Source organism: Anomaloglossus baeobatrachus, unplaced genomic scaffold (assembly GCF_048569485.1).
Source record: "Anomaloglossus baeobatrachus isolate aAnoBae1 unplaced genomic scaffold, aAnoBae1.hap1 Scaffold_535, whole genome shotgun sequence".
Classification (NCBI taxonomy): domain Eukaryota; kingdom Metazoa; phylum Chordata; class Amphibia; order Anura; family Aromobatidae; genus Anomaloglossus; species Anomaloglossus baeobatrachus.
The window spans coordinates 137,952-157,602 of NW_027444723.1; the positions used below are offsets into that span (position 1 = coordinate 137,952).

The 19,651-nt window shown below is 44.0% G+C and overlaps 4 non-coding genes across 4 annotated transcripts; all 4 read right to left on the reverse strand.

Moving 5' to 3' along the window:
• Nucleotides 1-7,228: 7,228 nt before the first annotated feature.
• TRNAV-UAC (transfer RNA valine (anticodon UAC)) lies at nucleotides 7,229-7,301 on the reverse strand. The gene has a single exon. It is a non-coding gene; the product is annotated as a tRNA-Val (tRNA).
• An 8,220-nt stretch (nucleotides 7,302-15,521) lies between these two features.
• Nucleotides 15,522-15,594, reverse strand: TRNAV-UAC (transfer RNA valine (anticodon UAC)). The gene has a single exon. It is a non-coding gene; the product is annotated as a tRNA-Val (tRNA).
• A 1,654-nt stretch (nucleotides 15,595-17,248) lies between these two features.
• On the reverse strand, nucleotides 17,249-17,321 carry TRNAV-UAC (transfer RNA valine (anticodon UAC)). The gene has a single exon. It is a non-coding gene; the product is annotated as a tRNA-Val (tRNA).
• Nucleotides 17,322-18,972: 1,651 nt separating this feature from the next.
• On the reverse strand, nucleotides 18,973-19,045 carry TRNAV-UAC (transfer RNA valine (anticodon UAC)). The gene has a single exon. It is a non-coding gene; the product is annotated as a tRNA-Val (tRNA).
• Between the last annotated feature and the right edge of the window lie 606 nt (nucleotides 19,046-19,651).

Sequence of the window (19,651 nt, forward strand, 5' to 3'; positions counted from 1 at the left end):
ACTTGGATATAACGCACAAGTCTAGTGAATACACATCAGCACAGCATTGCAAAATGCGCAAGGGCGTTGGCAACGAACAAGGAAGTGGACGTGATGGTGGTGCAGGCAGAGACCGAGGTCGTGTGCAAGCTCTAATTTCGCCACAACAAAGGGCCACATCTACTCGCTCGCACGTCCTGTCCCAAATTCTTGGGGACCGCAGCAGTACACCGCTCTTGAACCAAGACCAGTGTCAACAGGTTGTTAGTTGGATAGCGGATAATGCTTCCAGTCAGATTGGCACCACCACAAACACTCTGTCTTCCACACGGTCAAGTGTCAGTAGCCGTGATACTGCACCACATATTTTCGAACCTGATCCTCCTTCCTACCACCAGGCCGAGTACACGTCCACGGACATTACTGATCCCACACTTGGACACTCGGAAGAGCTGTTCGTTCACGTTTCCATTCACACATTCTGGCCTCTCGCCAGCTCCTGTTGAAGTGGGCCATGACGAGATTGTATGTACAGATGCCCAAATATTTGAGCAGCCATTTTCTCACGAAGTTGGCAACGTGTCTCAACAAGGGGTGGACGATGATGAGACACAATTGTCAGGAAGTCAGGAGGAGCAGGGTGTGGAAGAGGAAGACGACGTGGTGGATGATCCAGTAACTGACCCAACCTGGCAGGAGGATATGCAGAGCGAGGACAGCAGTGCTGAGGGGGAGGGAGGCGTAGCATCCCAACAGGCAGTAAGAAGCAGGGTGGTGGCCCCAGGCAGACGTCAGGCAACTGTTCCCCGGAACAACACGACACAAGATGCCTGTACAAATGTTAGGTCTTCCCGAGTCTGGCAGTTTTTTAAGTTGGCTCCAGATGATTCTAAAAAGGCCATTTGCAACACCTGCCGTGCCAGCATCAGCAGGGGTACCAAAACTAGCAGCCTGACCACCACCAGAATGATCAGGCACATGTCAGCCAAGCACCCGACTTTGTGGGATGTACAACGGAGTCGAGGAGCAGTGGTTGCTGATGTCACTGCTACATCTTCGCTTGTTGCGCATGCGAGCCAATCCCCTGTCCATGCTGCCCGCAAACAAGCCTCCTCCGGCCCTGCACCTGCAGTTGCCCACGCAGAAATAACACCATCATCAAGCACGTCCTTGTCCCAGCGCAGCGTTCAGTTATCCATTCAGCAAACCTTTGAACGCAGGCGCAAATACACTGCCAACGCCCCACATGCCACACTTCTAAATGCTAACATTTCGCGACTGCTTGCGCTGGAAATGTTGCCTTTTAGGCTGGTTGAGACAGAAGCATTCCGCGACCTGATGGTGGCAGCTGTCCCACGATACTCGGTCCCCAGCCGCCACTATTTCTCCCGGTGTGCCGTCCCCACATTGCATAACCACGTGTCACAAAACATCACACGTGCCCTGAACAACGCTGTTTCACCCAAAGTCCACCTAACCACAGGCACGTGGACAAGTGCATGTGGGCAAGGCCGCTACATCTCGTTGACGTCACACTGGGTTAATATTGTGGAAGCTGGGACCCAGTCTGAGCGAGGGACGGAACACGTCCTTCACACACCAAGTTTTGCAGGCCCTACCTCAGTCAAGGTTTCACCCACACTCTACAGCTCCGGAATGTCATGCTCCTCAGCCTCCTCCTCCTCCTGCGCATCCTCATCCACTTTACCCTCCACACCAGTCCCAAGCTGTACGTGTCGCGGGCGGAGGAGGGGACGCTGCGCTCTCCCACTGCTCGGGTCCGGCTGCCGCTGCTCTACGGCTGCTGCTGCTCGGTGGCTCGAGTGATGGCCGGATCCCGGTGGCTCGAGCGGCGCTCCTCGCCCGTGATTGAAAAGGGGTGGTTTGGGTTTTGGGGATATTGTCCGTGACGCCACCCACGGTTGTGGTGATTGTGTGGACACCACCGCTGCTCTGGACGTGGATCCCGGGAGCCTGTGACAGGGAGCAGCTTTGTTGTTATTTCTCCCCTCCGTGGGTAGGGGGGTTGGTTGTCCCGGGGCCCGGTGATGGGGTAGAGATAAATGACAGGCGGGTTGCGGGGCCTGATGAGGTGCAGGGTCGCAGGGGCAGCGCTGTGCCGCACGGCACGGAGGTACTCACTCAGCCCAATGATGATGACACAGTTCACGGTAAAACCAGTGGCTGGATGGACGGGTCCCTCGGACGGCTGCGGTTGTTCCTCCCTGCAGGTTAGTGATGACTGTCTCTCCCTGCACCTAAGTTCAGTGTTGGTAGTGATGGTTTCCCACCGGTAACCCGCTCCCCGACCTGGATATGGGCTGGAGGAGCCCCTTTTGCCCACAGGCGCTGGCCCTGGGAGACGGTTGCCCTTGGCGGTGGCGGTGTCTCCCCTTCACGGTTGGACGGTTGCCTTCTATCATGACTTGGCTGTTTGGAAACCCTGAGGTCCCCTTCACTAACGGATTTGGCAAATTCACGGCGACACCAAGCCTTGCCGGGATCCGAAAGGCCCCTGCCAATGGTGCTGTCTTCTCTTTGTATACCGGTCCGGTACGGCCGGGTCACCACCCATCCACGGTCCTTACGGCAGACTCCAATCGGCCTCCACTGCAGACGGTCACCACATCCTGCCAACCTTGCTGTCCTGTCCGGGCCACACACCCGGACCAACTTCAGGCTCTTTGCTGTCACTTTTCTCCTCTCTACTACTTTCCTCCTTCCACTTCCTTAGCTTAACTCTCACTGCCTGTGTTTTCCCTCCTCCTTGGTGGGTGGAGACCAACCACCTGGCTCCACCCCCTGGTGTGGACAACAGCCCCTGGGGAAGGCAACAAGGATTTGGTGTTTTGACTATGATATGCCTGCAGGGAGTGTGGGGTGTGTAAGTGTTGTGCTCTGTGGCCCCTGGCTTGTCCAGGGCGACACAGAAGCACTGCAGCACTGCCTCGGCGAAGCGGCAACAGGCTGTGCTGAAGCTAATCTGCATAGGTGACAAACCCCACAATGCAGAAGAGGTGTGGACAGCTCTGAAACAGCAGGCAGATCACTGGCTCACACCTCTGAACCTAAAGCCAGGAAAGGTTGTGTGTGACAATGGCCGGAACCTGGTGGCGGCTTTGAGGCGAGGCCAGCTGACACATGTTCCATGCGTGGCCCATGTGCTCAACCTCGTGGTTCAGCGGTTTCTAAAGTCATACCCAGAGCTGTCTGATCTGCTGGTAAACGTTCGCCGCCTGTCTGCACATTTTCGAAAGTCACCTACTGCTTCAGCCGGCCTTGCCGGCTTTCAGCGCCATTTGCATCTTCCGGCTCACAGACTGGTGTGTGATGTCCCCACGTGTTGGAATTCAACTCTGCACATGTTGGTCATGATATGTGAGCAGAAGAGGGCAGTTGTTGAGTACCTGCATCACCTAAGCCGTCGGGAAATGGGTCAAACTCCACACATAACACCTGAGGAGTGGAGATGGATGTCCGACCTATGTACCATCCGCCAAAAGTTTGAGGACTCCACCAAGATGGTGAGCGGCGATGATGACATTATTAGCGTCACCATACCGCTTCTCTGCCTTCTAAAATGGTCTCTGCTCAAAAAACAACCATGATGCATTGCAGGCGGAGCGCGATGAGTTTGAGCAAGAAACAGTAGTGGGTGTGGGTGATAACACACAGCCCAGCCTCGTCTCATCACAACATGCAGTGGAGGACTATGACGAGGAGGAGGATGAAGACATGGAGCAACTCTCTGGCCAAATTGAGGATATGACATGCAGTCATATCCTCGGTTCAGCGTGGCTGGCCAGAGGACAGGGTAGATGAGGAGGAGGAGGAGGAGGACAGCATGTTCAGTCATCGTGTTGGTCAGGATACTGAAGTGATGGCTGTTAAGAGTCTGGCACACATGGCTGACTTTATGGTAAGCTGCCTGTCTCGTGACCCTCGTGTTAAGAACATCTTTGCCGACAATCATTACTGGTTGGTAACACTGTTAGACCCACGCTAAAATGAGAACTTTATGTCTCTTATTCCCGAGGCGAAGAGGTCTGGCAAAATGCAGCAGTTCCAGAAGGCCATAGTCACGGAAGTAGGCAAAGCATTACCCTCACAAAACGCTAGCGGCATAGGTCAGGAATCAGTGGACAACCAAGCCGTACAGCCGAGAGGGGCACAAGTCCAATCCGCCAGAGGTAGGGGAACAGTCTTTAAGATGTGGGACAGTTTTCTCAGGCCCTCACATACCACAGCCCCTGAGGTGCGGGGTAGTGCCACAAAAAATCCTAAGTTTGCCCAGATGCTCAAGGAGTACCTTGCAGATCAAACAACTGTACTCCGACATTCCTCTGTGCCTTACAATTAATGGGTATCCAAGCTGGACACGTGGCATGAATTGGCTCTCTACGCCTTGGAAGTCCTGGCCTGCCCTGCCGCTAGCGTTTTGTCAGAGCTTGTTTTTAGTGCCGCAGGTGGAATCATTACAGATAAACGCACCTGCCTGTCAACTGTAAATGCTGACAGGCTGACTCTGATCAAGATGAACAAGGGTTGGATTGGGCCAGACTTCACCACACCACCAGCAAATGACAGCGAAATTTAAAGTTTGTAACGGGAATTTGCCATGTACCTCCACTCACCCATGGTAACACACTTCTGGACTTTGGCTAATCGCTGGACTGCTCCTCCTTCTCCACATGCGCCATCATGATGACCGTTACAATAGTTAGGCCGTTGTTTCAGGTATACCCCCAGTGGTAAATTTTTTCGACCATTCTTTCAGAATGGGCATTACAACGACAGGAAACCCGCTCCTTTGCAATGGGAACAATGTTTTGAGGCCCTTATGCACATCTCTATCCAGGGACAATGTGGAGCCTCCAAATTTTTGGCTGCCCTGCCTAAGGGCTATACTACAATAGACCCACTGCCTTACAATGGGCACTTCAGGTTTACAGGCCATCATGCACGTCTCTATCCAGGGACAATATGGAGCCTGACACTTCCACCTACTGCCACACACGTGCGGTTTTTAAATGCAAGCACGGACGCACTAAGAACCTAACAGGTTTTTAGGAGCGACAATTACTGAGAAGTCTGACACTATCAGCCACTGCTGACTGACATGTATTATTCACTAGACTTGTGCGTTATATAATAGTTTGTGCAAAACGTGCACCTGTACGCTGCCACCGACAGACACACATGTGCTGTTTTTAAATGCAAGCACGGACGCAATAAGAACCTAACAGGTTTTTAGGAGCGACAATTACTGAGAAGTCTGACACTATCAGCCACTGCTGACTGACGTGTATTATTCACTAGACTTGTGCGTTATATAATAGTTTGTGCAAAACGTGCACCTGTACGCTGCCACCGACAGACACACACGTGCTGTTTTTAAATGCAAGCACGGACGCAATAAGAACCTAACAGGTTTTTAGGAGCGACAGTTACTGAGAAGTCTGACACTATCAGCCACTGCTGACTGACGTGTATTATTCACTAGACTTGTGCGTTATATAATAGTTTGTGCAAAACGTGCACCTGTACGCTGCCACCGACAGACACACACGTGCTGTTTTTAAATGCAAGCACGGACGCAATAAGAACCTAACAGGTTTTTAGGAGCGACAATTACTGAGAAGTCTGACACTATCTGGACTGTTTTAGACTGTGTACACCAGCCCCAGATATGATGAAGGCTGGTATACGGTCACCACTAGGAATGGCTATATACCCTGCCTGCCTGCCTGTATACTGCTACAATAGTCCTGACAAGGACTCTTCTGGTCACTAGCCTGTATTCCGACCTGGCTATACCCTGCCTGTATATAGCAACAATAGTCCTGAGAAGGACTCTGCTACTGTACTCCGACCTGGCTATACCCTGCCTGCCTGTATACAACTAGAATAGTCCTGAGAAGGACTTCTGGTCACACTGTTTGCAGCCCTGCTCCAGAACTAACTATAAAGGGCCGCAAACCTTTCCCTGAAGCAGCGACACTCTCCCTGCACTGACTGTCTGGATAGCTGTGAGCAGAGCACAGCGCGCCGGCCGGTACAAAGGCTCGGTCACGCTGTATAGGCCGGCCAATCACTGCAATTCCACAACTAACAGGGCTGTGGCATTGCAGTGGTCTGCCAGCTAATCCCTGCATGAGGGCTGGCTCTCAAAAGAGCGCCAACATGCAGGGATGAAGACCACGAGTACAGCACGAGTATCGCGAGATTACTCGGTCCCCGCCGAGCAGCCCGAGTACAGTGATACTCGTGTGAGTACCGAGTAGTAACAAGCATGCTCGCTCATCAATAGTGATGACCACTCCACTATGAAACCTGTGAAATACTGCAAAGTAATGGCATTTAGAGACGAGTTTTGACAGCCAGGGGAGAAAAAAAAAATAATTTGTAGTTCTGTTTGTGATGGAAGCCAAAACATACCGTCATTCGGCAACAATGCCAGAACTTCATATATTGTAGTTGGATAGCGTATTATTTCAACACTAAGAACAGATTGGTTTCACTGGGGATTGAACCCAGGACCTTCTGCGTGTTAAGCAGACGTAATGACCACTACACTATGAAACCTGGCAAAAAGTTACTGTGTATTGGCTAGCAGAGCAGAATTGTGTCTGACGGGGCCTTTTTATTGCTGAAGGAAAGTATTTTTGATTAATGAAACATTTACAATTATTATTACATATTTTACCAGTTTTATTGCTACAAAGGGATTTTGCTTAAATTGAAGTTTATTTTGAATGTGTTACTTTTTTCTCCATAGTTTGGTCTTTTGCTTTTGTATTTATGGGAACTATATAATTTGAAACAAGTAGGATTTTTATAATATGGGATTATGTTTTCTGCTAAAATGGTCAATAAAAAAGAAACCCAAAATCGTAGTTCTCTTTGTGAAGGAAGCCAAAATGTATTGTCATTTGGCAACGAAACCAAGAATTTCACATATTACAAGTCGATAGGAAATTACTTCAACACCAAAAACAGATTGGTTTCACTGGGGATTGAACCCAGGACCTTCTGCGTGTGAAGCAGACGTGATGACCACTCCACTATGAAACCTTTGAAATCCTGCAAAGTAATGGCAATTAGAGACGAGTTTTGACCGCCAGGGGAAAAAAAACAATTCGTAGCTCTGTTGGTGATGGAAGCTAAAACATCCCGTTATTCGGCAACAAAGCCAAGAACTTTATATACTGCAGGTTGATAGGGGATTATTTCAACACCAAGAACACATGGGTTTCACTGGGGCTTGAACCCAGGACCTTCTGCGTGTAAAGCAGACGTGATTTCCACTACACTATGAAACCTTAGAAAGCCTGCAAAGTAATGGCAATTAGAGACGAGTTTTGACTGCCAGGGAAAAAAAAAACAAATTCGTAGCTCTGTTGGGGATAGAAGCCAAAACATCCCATCATTCGGCAACAAAGCCAAGAACTTCATATATTGTAGTTTAATTGAGTATCATTTCAACACCAAGAACAGTTTGGTTTTACTGGGGATTGAACGGAGGACCTTCTGCGTGTTAAGCAGACGTGATGACCGCTACTCTATGAAACCTGATGGAAAGTTACTGTGTATTGGCTAGCAGAGCAGAATTGTGACTGACGGGGCCTTTTTATTGCTGAAGGAAAGTATTTTTGGTTAATGAAACATTTACAATTTTTATTACATATTTTACCAGTTTTATTCCTACAAAGGGATTTTGCTTAAAAGGAAGTTTACATTGAATGTGTTACTTTTTTCCACATAGTTTAGTTGTTTGCTTTTGTATTTAAAGGAACTATATATTTTGAAACAAACAGGATTTTTATAATATGGGATTATGTTTTCTGCTAAAATGGTCAATAAAAAAGAAACCCAAAATCGTAGTTCTCTTGGTGAGGGAAGCCAAAATAAATTATCAGTTGGCAACAAAACCAAGCATTTCATATACTACAGGTTGATAGCAAATTACTTCAACAGCGAAAACAGCTTGTTTTTCCTGGGGATTGAACACAGGACCTTCTGCGTGTGAAGTAGACGTGATGACCACTCCACTATGAAACCTGTGAAATCCTGCAAAGTAATGGCATTTAGAGATGAGTTTTGACCGCCAGAAAAAAAAAAAAAAATATTTGTAGTTCTGTTTGTGATGGAAGCCAAAACATACCATCATTCGGCAACAATGCCGAGAACTTCATATATTGTAGTTGGATAGCGTATTATTTCAACACTAAGAACAGATTGGTTTCACTGGGGATTGAACTCAGGACCTTCTGCGTGTGAAGCAGACGTGATTTCCACTACACTATGAAACCTTTGAAAGCCTGCAAACTAATGGCAATTAGAGACGAGTTTTGACCGCCAGGGAAAAAACAAACAAATTCGTAGCTCTGTTGGGGATGGAAGTGAAAACATCCCATCATTCGGCAACAAAGCCAAGAACTTCATATATTGTAGTTTAATTGAGTATTATTTCAACACCAAGAACAGATTGGTTTTACTGGGGATTGAACGCAGGACCTTCTGCGTGTTAAGCAGTCGTGATGACTAGAGATGAGCGAACTGGTCCCGGTTCGGCTCGAGGCGGTTCGCCGAACGGAGGTCCCGTTCGAGTTCAGTTCGTCGAACGTTCGACGAACCGAACTCGAACGTATAGGCTATAATGGGAGGCAATCACAAACATATAAAAATGCATGATAAATGTACACAAAAAGTTAATAAACATTGCCATATCACTTACCGGTCCTCGCGATCCCTTCTGCACTCTGTCTCCTGCCGCTATTCCATCCGATGATCGCTGAATCCTCCCCGTGACCAGCACTGCCAGCAGAGATGCAGGACCTATCGTGACGTCAAAATAGCCATGTGACCATACACGTGGCTATTATCTCATTGGCTACAGACTGGTCACATGACTATGACACGTCATGTAGGACCTGCGAGTGCATCTCTCCGGTACACGGTGCACATATGTGTATCGCCGTGTACCGGCGACATGCTCTAGCACACGGTCGACTCCCCGTTCCGTTAGGGACCGGCTGACACAGCCGGTCATTAACGGAGATCACCGTTGCCATAGCAACGCAGTTAGCGGTGACGTCACCGCTAACCGCGGCTCCGAGAGCACCGTTGCTATGGTAACGCGTCTGTCAGCGTTACCGCTGTTACCGCTGACAGCCAGCACTGATCACTCACGGAGTGAAGGCTGCACGATTGTAGTGAGCATTGTAGTGAGGATGAGGTTCCCCAGCCCCAAGTGATGAGCTGGTGAACCTCATCCTTCCTCACTACAATCGTCACTACTACTACATTAGAAAGAAGACAGAAGAGCAGGATCGTGGAGGGCTGACAGGGGGTAATAAAGATGGAGTCTCTAATGTGTCTGTGTATTTATTTCTATTAAAGTATTTTTTCTCTGTGTAATGTCTTTTTTTTAACCCTTTATTGGAGATTCTTAATGGCCGGGTCAAACGTGCCTGACATTAAGAATCTCTGGCTTAATACTGGCTAGTAAAACAAAGCCAGTATTAACTCATGATTACCCAACAAGCCACCCGGCTCCAGGGCTGTTGGAAGAGTTGGATACAGCGCCAGATGATGGCGCTTCTATGAGAGCGCCATTTTCTGGGACGGCTGCGGACTAAAATCCGCAGCAGAGGCGCCCAGAAACCTCGGGCTAACCTGTGCTGCGGATTCCAATCCCCAGCTGCCTAGTTGTACCCGGCTGGACACAAAAATGGGGCGAAGCCCACGTCATTTGTTTTTTAATTATTTCATGAAATAAGTGAAATAATTAAAAAAAAACGGGCTTCCCTATATTTTTGGTTCCCAGCTGGGTACAAATAGGCAACAGGGGGTTGGAGGCAGCCCGTGGCTGCCTGCTGTACCTGGCTAGCATACAAAAATATGGCGAAGCCCACGTCATTTTTTTGGTGGGCAAAAAAATTCTGCATACAGTCCTGGATGGAGTATGCTGAGCCTTCTAGTTCTGCAGCTGCTGTCTGCTCTTCTCCATACAGACAGACAGCAGCTGCAGAACTACAAGGATCAGCATACTCCATCCAGGACTGTATGCAGAAGTTTTTTGCCCCCTGAAAAAATTATGTGGGCTTCGCCATATTTTTGTATGCTAGCCAGGTACAGGAGGCAGGTACGGCTGCCCCCAACCCCCAGTTGCCTATTTGTACCCGGCTGGGAACCAAAAATAAAGGGAAGCCCTTTTTTATTATTTCATGAATTTCATGAAATAATTAGAAAACAAATGACGTAGGCTTCGCCCCATTTTTGTGTCCAGCCAGGTACAACTAGGCAGCTGGGGATTGGAATCCGCAGCACAGGTTGGCCTGAGCTTTCTGGGCCCCACTGCTGCGAATTGCAGTCTGCAGCCGCCTCAGAAAATGGCATTTTCATAGAAGCGCCATCTTCTGGCGCTGTATCCAACTCTTCCAGCACCTGCCTGCTATACCTGGCTAGCATACAAAAATATGGCGAAGCTCACGTCCTTTTTTTGTAGTTTTTTGGCAAAAAAAATAAAAAATGCTTCCCTGGATTTTCCATTGCCAGTGAAGGTAACACCAAGCAGTGGGGGTTAGCAGCCAGTAGCTGCTTGGATTACCCTTAGCTAGCAATACAAAAAATGCAGCGGGAGCCCATATATATTTTTTTTAATTATTTATTTAAATAACTAAAAATAAAATGGGCTTCCCTGTATTTTGATTGCTGGACATCACAGTGCTGTAAAAATAAATCTTTAAAAAAATGACGTAGCGCTCCGCGGTATTTTTGATTCTCAGCGCAGATAAAGCAGACAGCTATGGGTTGCCACCCCCATCTGCCTGCCGTTACCTTGGTTGGCAATCAAAATACAGGGAAGCCCATTAATTTTTTCTATTTAAAAAATAGTTAAAAAAAAAAATGACGTTGGGTCCCCCCATTTTTGATAGCCAGCTAGGGTAAAGCAGACGGCTGTAGCCTGAAAACCACAGCTGGCAGCTTTAGCGTGGTTGGGGATCCAATGTGGAGGTCCCCTCAGGCTCTTTTTTATAATTATTTTATAAATATTAATAATTACACAATAAAAGTAAGGTCCCCCCCAAATTGGATCACCAGCCAAGGTAAAGCGGACAGCTGTGGTCTGGTATTCTCAGGGTAAGAAGGTACATAGTTATTGGGCCTTCACAGCCTAAAAATAGCAGGCCGCAGGCACCCCAGACGTGGCGCATCCACTAGATGCGCCAATACTGGCGCTTCACCCCAGCTCATCCCGTGCCCTGGTGCAGTGGCAAACGGGGTAATAAATCGGGAAAAAGTGGAGAATAAGTGGAGAAAAAGTGGAGAAAAAAGTGGAGAAAAAGTGGAGAAAAAGTGGAGAAAAAAGTGGAGAAAAAGTGGAGAAAAAAGTGGAGAAAAAGTGGAGAAAAAGTTAAGAAAAAGTGGAGAAAAAGTGGAGAAAAAGTGGAGAAAAAGTGGAGAATAAGTGAAGAAAAAGTGGAGAAGAAAATGGAGAAAAAGTGGAGAAAAAATGTAGAAAAAGTGGAGAAAAAATGGAGAAATGTGGAGAAAAAATGGAGAAAAAGTGGAGAAAAAAATGGAGAAAAAGGGGAGAAAAAATGTAGAAAAAGTGGAGAAAAAATGGAGAAAAAGTGGAGAATAAGTGGAGAAAAAGTGGAGAAAAAAATGTAGAAAAAGTGGAGAAAAAATGTAGAATAAGTGGAGAATAAGTGGAGAATAAGTGGAGAAAAAGTGGAGAATAAGTGGAGAAAAAGTGGAGAATAAGTGGAGAAAAAAATGGAGAAAAAGTGGAGAAAAAAGTGGAGAAAAAGTGGAGAAAAAGTGGAGAATAAGTGGAGAAAAAGTGGAGAATAAGTGGAGAAAAAAATGGAGAAAAAGTGGAGAAAAAGTGGAGAAAAAATGTAGAAAAAGTGGAGAAAAAATGGAGAAAAAGTGGAGCACCCTTTGGTGCCTTTCATGTGGCACTAAGGGGTGCTTAGCTTTTTATTTAGCCAAAAAAATGAAAAAAAAAAATGACGTAGGGTTCCCCCTAGTTTTGTAGCCAGCTGGGGTAAAGCAGACGGCTGCAGCCTGCAGACCACAGCTGGCAACCTCACCTTGGCTGGTAATCCAAAACTGAGGGCACCCCACGCTGTTATTTTAAATTAAATAAATAATTAAAAAAAAAAACACGTAGGGGTCCCCCAAAATTGGATCACCAGCCAAGGTAAAGCAGACAGCTGGGGCCTGATATTCTCAGACTAGGGAGGTCCATGGTTATTGGACTCTCCCCAGCCTAAAAATAGCAGGCTGCAGCCGCCCCAGAAGTGGCGCATCCATTAGATGCGCCAATCCTGGTGCTTCGCCCCAGCTCATCCCGCGCCCTGGTTCGGTGGCAAACGGGGTAATATATGGGGTTAATACCAGATGTGTAATGTCACCTGGCATTAAGCCCTGGGGTTGGTGAGGTCAGGCGTCTATCAGATAGCCGACATCACCAACCCAGTCAGTAATAAAAAAAAATAGACGACAAACACATTTTTATTTGAAAAAACACTCCCCAAAACATTCCCTCTTTAACCAATTTATTAGAATGAAAAATAAATCCAGGTCTGGTGTAATCCAAGGGGTTGCCATGACGATCCACACTGTCCCAGTCAATGAAGAACAGAATGTTCCCCATTGGCTGGGAGAGCAGTGCAGTGACCTGAGCTAACATCAATGGGTCAGCCTAGGTCACTGCAGGGCATGACAAGTGCTGCTGTCAGCGAGGTACATTACCTGCGCTGATCTCCAGCACTGCCGACAGCCCCTGTCACTGAGTTCAATGACCGGAGCCTTCACACCAAGTCTCGCGAGAGGCCCGTGACGTCACCGCTAGTCAGTCTCGGGTCGGAAGCGAGAGGTGATGTGACAAGCGGCGGCCATGGAGGACAGTGACAGCGCTGAGGTCGGGATGGCGGGACTTCATCACCGCAGGTAAGCCGAGCGGGAACATGTGTGTGTGTGTATGTGTGTGTGTGAGAGTGTGTGTGTGAGTGTATGTGTACATGCCGCGGGCAGGAGGGGGAGGAGCGAGCTGAGCGGGGAAGTGTGGGCTTCCTGCACGTAACTAGGATAAACATCGGGTTACTAACCAAAGCGCTTTGGTTGGATACCCGATGTTTATCTTGGTTACCAGCTTGTGGCAGGCTGCCAGTGATGGCTCCTGCACACTGTAGCCGTAAAAAGCCCTGCTTTTTACTGCTAGAACCGTTCTCGAACGTTTCTAGAACTATCGAGCTTTTACAAAAAAGCTCGAGTTCTAGTTCGATCTAGAACAGCCCCCAAAATCACTCGAGCCCCGAACTGGAGAACCTCGAACCGCGAACCGCGCTCAACTCTAGTGATGACCACTACTCTATGAAACCTGATGGAAAGCTACTGTGTATTGGCCAGCAGAGCAGAATTGTGACTGACAGGGCCTTTTTATTGCTGAAGGAAAGTATTTTTGGTTAATGAAACATTTACAATTTTTATTACATATTTTACCAGTTTTATTCCTACAAAGGGATTTTGCTTAAAAGGAAGTTTACATTGAATGTGTTACTTTTTTCCACATAGTTTAGTTGTTTGCTTTTGTATTTAAAGGAACTATATATTTTAAAACAAACAGGATTTTTATAATATGGGATTATGTTTTCTGCTAAAATGGTCAATAAAAAAGAAACCCAAAATCGTAGTTCTCTTGGTGATAAAAGCCAAAATATATCATCAGTTGGCAACAAAACAGAGAATTTCATATGTTACAGGTTGATAGCAATTTACTTCAACAGCGAAAACGGCTTGTTTTTACTGGGGATTGAACCCAGGTCCTTCTGCGTGTAAAGCAGATGTGATTTCCACTACACTATGAAACCTTTGAAAGCCTGCAAAGTAATGGCAATTAGAGACGAGTTTTGACCGCCAGGGAAAAAAAAAACAAATTCGTAGCTCTGTTGGGGATGGAAGCCAAAACATCCCATCATTCGGCAACAAAGCCAAGAACTTCATATATTGTAGTTTAATTGAGTATTATTTCAACACCAAGAACAGATTGGTTTTACTGGGGATTGAACGCAGGACCTTCTGCGTGTTAAGCAGACGTGATGACCACTACTCTATGAAACCTGATGGAAAGTTACTGTGTATTGGCTTGCAGAGCAGAATTGTGACTGACGGGGCCTTTTTATTGCTGAAGGAAAGTATTTTTGGTTAATGAAACATTTACAATTTTTATTACATATTTTACCAGTTTTATTCCTACAAAGGGATTTTGCTTAAAAGGAAGTTTACATTGAATGTGTTACTTTTTTCCACATAGTTTAGTTGTTTGCTTTTGTATTTAAAGGAACTATATATTTGGAAACAAACAGGATTTTTATAATATGGGATTATGTTTTCTGCTAAAATGGTCAATAAAAAAGAAACCCAAAATCGTAGTTCTCTTGGTGAGGGAAGCCAAAATATATTATCAGTTGGCAACAAAACCAAGAATTTCATATATTACAGGTTGATAGCAAATTACTTCAACAGCGAAAACGGCTTGTTTTTACTGGGTATTGAACCCAGGACCTTCTGCATGTGAAGTAGACGTGATGACTACACCACTATGAAACCTGTGAAATCCTGCAAAGTAATGGCATTTAGAGACGAGTTTTGACCGCCAGGGGAAAAAAAAAATAAAATTTGTAGTTCTGTTTGTGATGGAAGCCAAAACATACCGTCATTCGGCAACAATGCCGAGAACTTCATATATTGTAGTTGGATAGCGTATTATTTCAACACTAAGAACAGATTGGTTTCACTGGGGATTGAACCCAGGACTTTCTGCGTGTTAAGCAGACGTGATGACCACTACACTATGAAACCTGACGAAAAGTTACTGTGTATTCGCTAGCAGAGCAGAATTGTGACTGACGGGGCCTTTTTATTGCTGAAGGAAAGTATTTTTGGTTAATGAAACATTTACAATTATTATTACATATTTTACCAGTTTTATTCCTACAAAAGGATTTTGCTTAAACTGAAGTTTATATTGAATGTGTTACTTTTTTCTCCATAGTTTGGTCTTTTGCTTTTGTGTTTATGGGAACTATATATTTTGAAACAAATAGGATTTTTATAATATGGGATTATGTTTTCTGCTAAAATGGTCAATAAAAAAGAAACCCAAAATCGTAGTTCTCTTTGTGATGGAAGCCAAAATGTATTGTCATTTGGCAACGAAACCAAGAATTTCACATATTACAAGTCGATAGGAAATTACTTCAACACCAAAAACAGATTGGTTTCACTGGGGATTGAACCCAGGATCTTCTGCGTGTGAAGCAGACGTGATGACCACTACACTATGAAACCTTTGAAATCCTGCAAAGTAATGGCAATTAGAGTCGAGTTTTGACCGCCAGGGGAAAAAAAACAAATTCGTAGCTCTGTTGGTGATGGAAGCTAAAACATCCCGTTATTCGGCAAAAAAGCCAAGAACTTTATATACTGCAGGTTGATAGGGGATTATTTCAACACCAAGAACACATGGGTTTCACTGGGGATTGAACCCAGGACCTTCTGCGTGTAAAGCAGACGTGATTTCCACTACACTATGAAACCTTTGAAAGCCTGCAAAGTAATGGCAATTAGAGACGAGTTTTGACCGCCAGGGAAAAAAAAAACAAATTCGTAGCTCTGTTGGGGATGGAAGCCAAAACATCCCATCATTTGGCAACAAAGCCAAGAACTTCATATATTGTAGTTTAATTGAGTATTATTTCAACACCAAGAACAGATTGGTTTTACTTGGGATTGAACACAGGACCGTCTGCATGTTAAGCAGACATGATGACCACTACTCTATGAAACCTGATGAAAAGTTACTGTGTATTGGCTAGCAAAGCAGAATTGTGACTGACGGGGCCTTTTTATTGCTGAAGGAAAGTATTTTTTGTTAATGAAACATTTACAATTTTTATTACATATTTTACCAGTTTTATTCCTACAAAGGGATTTTGCTTAAAAGGAAGTTTACATTGAATGTGTTACTTTTTTCCACATAGTTTAGTTGTTTGCTTTTGTATTTAAAGGAACTATATATTTTGAAACAAACAGGATTTTTATAATATGGGATTATGTTTTCTGCTAAAATGGTCAATAAAAAAGAAACCCAAAATCGTAGTTCTCTTGGTGATAAAAGCCAAAATATATTATCAGTTGGCAACAAAACAAAGAATTTCATATGTTACAGGTTGATAGCAAATTACCTCAACAGCGGAAACGGCTTGTTTTTACTGGGGATTGAACCCAGAACCTTCTGCGTGTGAAGTAGACGTGATGATGACTACACTATGAAACCTGTGAAGTCCTGCAATGTAATGGCATTTAGAGATGAGTTTTGACCGCCAGGGGAAAAAAAAAAATAATTTGTAGTTCTGTTTGTGATGGAAGCCAAAACATCCCGTCATAAGGCAACAAAGCCGAGAACTTCATATATTGTAGTTGGATAGCGTATTATTTCAACACTAAGAACAGATTGGTTTCACTGGGGATTGAACCCAGGACTTTCTGTGTGTTAAGCAGACGTGATGACCACTACACTATGAAACCTGACAAAAAGTTACTGTGTATTCGCTAGCAGAGCAGAATTGTGACTGACGGGGCCTTTTTATTGCTGAAGGAAAGTATTTTTGGTTAATGAAACATTTACAATTATTATTTCATATTTTACCAGTTTTATTCCTACAAAAGGATTTAGCTTAAACTGAAGTTTATATTGAATGTGTTACTTTTTTCTCCATAGTTTGGTCTTTTGCTTTTGTATTTATGGGAACTATAAATTTTGAAACAAATAGGATTTTTATAATATGGGATTATGTTTTCTGCTAAAATGGTCAATAAAAAAGAAACCCAAAATCGTAGTTCTCTTTGTGATGGAAGCCAAAATGTATTGTCATTTGGCAACGAAACCAAGAATTTCACATATTACAAGTCGATAGGAAATTACTTCAACACCAAAAACAGATTGGTTTCACTGGGGATTGAACCCAGGATCTTCTGCGTGTGAAGCAGACGTGATGACCACTACACTATGAAACCTTTAAAATCCTGCAAAGTAATGGCAATTAGAGTCGAGTTTTGACCGCCAGGGGAAAAAATCAAATTCGTAGCTTTGTTGGTGATGGAAGCTAAAACATCCCGTTATTCGGCAACAAAGCCAAGAACTTTATATACTGCAGGTTGATAGGGAATTATTTCAACACCAAGAACACATGGGTTTCACTGGGGATTGAACCCAGGTCCTTCTGCGTGTAAAGCAGACATGATTTCCACTACACTATGAAACCTTTGAAAGCTTGCAAAGTAATGGCAATTAGAGACGAGTTTTGACCGCCAGGGAAAAAAAAAAACAAATTCGTAGCTCTGTTGGGGATGGAAGCCAAAACATCCCATCATTCGGCAACAAAGCCAAGAACTTCATATATTGTAGTTTAATTGAGTATTATTTCAACACCAAGAACAGATTGGTTTTACTGGGGATTGAACGCAGGACCTTCTGCATGTTAAGCAGACATGATGACCACTACTCTATGAAACCTGATGGAAAGTTACTGTGTATTGGCTAGCAGAGCAGAATTGTGACTGACGGGGCCTTTTTATTGCTGAAGGAAAGTATTTTTGGTTAATGAAACATTTACAATTTTTATTACATATTTTACCAGTTTTATTCCTACAAAGGGATTTTGCTTAAAAGGAAGTTTACATTGAATGTGTTACTTTTTTCCACATAGTTTAGTTGTTTGCTTTTGTATTTAAAGGAACTATATATTTGGAAACAAACAGGATTTTTATAATATGGGATTATGTTTTCTGCTAAAATGGTCAATAAAAAAGAAACCCAAAATCGTAGTTCTCTTGGTGAGAGAAGCCAAAATATATTATCAGTTGGCAACAAAACCAAGAATTTCATATATTACAGGTTGATAGCAAATTACTTCAACAGCGAAAACGGCTTGTTTTTACTGGGTATTGAACCCAGGACCTTCTGCGTGTGAAGTAGACGTGATGACCACTCCACTATGAAACCTGTGAAATCTTGCAAAGTAATGGCATTTAGAGACGAGTTTTGACCGCCAGGGGAAAAAAAAAAATAAAATTTGTAGTTCTGTTTGTGATGGAAGCCAAAACATACCGTCATTCGGCAACAATACCGAGAACTTCATATATTGTAGTTGGATAGCGTATTATTTCAACACTAAGAACAGATTGGTTTCACTGGGGATTGAACCCAGGACTTTCTGCATGTTAAGCAGACGTGATGACCACTACACTATGAAACCTGACGAAAAGTTACTGTGTATTCGCTAGCAGAGCAGAATTGTGACTGACGGGGCCTTTTTATTGCTAAAGGAAAGTATTTTTGGTTAATAAAACATTTACAATTATTATTACATATTTTACCAGTTTTATTCCTACAAAAGGATTTTGCTTAAACTGAAGTTTATATTGAATGTGTTACTTTTTTCTCCATAGTTTGGTCTTTTGCTTTTGTATTTATGGGAACTATATATTTTGAAACAAATAGGATTTTTATAATATGGGATTATGTTTTCTGCTAAAATGGTCAATAAAAAAGAAACCCAAAATCGTAGTTCTCTTTGTGATGGAAGCCAAAATGTATTGTCATTTGGCAACGAAACCAAGAATTTCACATATTACAAGTCAATAGGAAATTACTTCAACACCAAAAACAGATTGGTTTCACTGGGGATTGAACCCAGGATCTTCTGCGTGTGAAGCAGACGTGATGACCTATGAAACCTTTGAAATCCTGCAAAGTAATGGCAATTAGAGTCGAGTTTTGACCGCCAGGGGAAAAAAAACAAATTCGTAGCTCTGTTGGTGATGGAAGCTAAAACATCCCGTTATTCGGCAAAAAAGCCAAGAACTTTATATACTGCAGGTTGATAGGGGATTATTTCAACACCAAGAACACATGGGTTTCACTGGGGATTGAACCCAGGACCTTCTGCGTGTAAAGCAGATGTGATTTCCACTACACTATGAAACCTTTGAAAGCCTGCAAAGTAATGGCAATTAAAGACGAGTTTTGACCGCCAGGGAAAAAAAAACCAAATTCGTAGCTCTGTTGGGGATGGAAGCCAAAACATCCCATCATTCGGCAACAAAGCCAAGAACTTCATATATTGTAGTTTAATTGAGTATTATTTCAACACCAAGAACAGGTTGGTTTTACTGGGGATTGAACGCAGGACCTTCTGCGTGTTAAGCAGACGTGATGACCACTACTCTATGCAACCTGATGAAAAGTTACTGTGTATTGGCTAGCAAAGCAGAATTGTGACTGACGGGGCCTTTTTATTGCTGAAGGAAAGTATTTTTTGTTAATGAAACATTTACAATTTTTATTACATATTTTACCAGTTTTATTCCTACAAAGGGATTTTGCTTAAAAGGAAGTTTACATTGAATGTGTTACTTTTTTCCACATAGTTTAGTTGTTTGCTTTTGTATTTAAAGGAACTATATATTTTGAAACAAACAGGATTTATATAATATGGGATTATGTTTTCTGCTAAAATGGTCAATAAAAAAGAAACCCAAAATCGTAGTTCTCTTGGTGATAAAAGCCAAAATATATTATCAGTTGGCAACA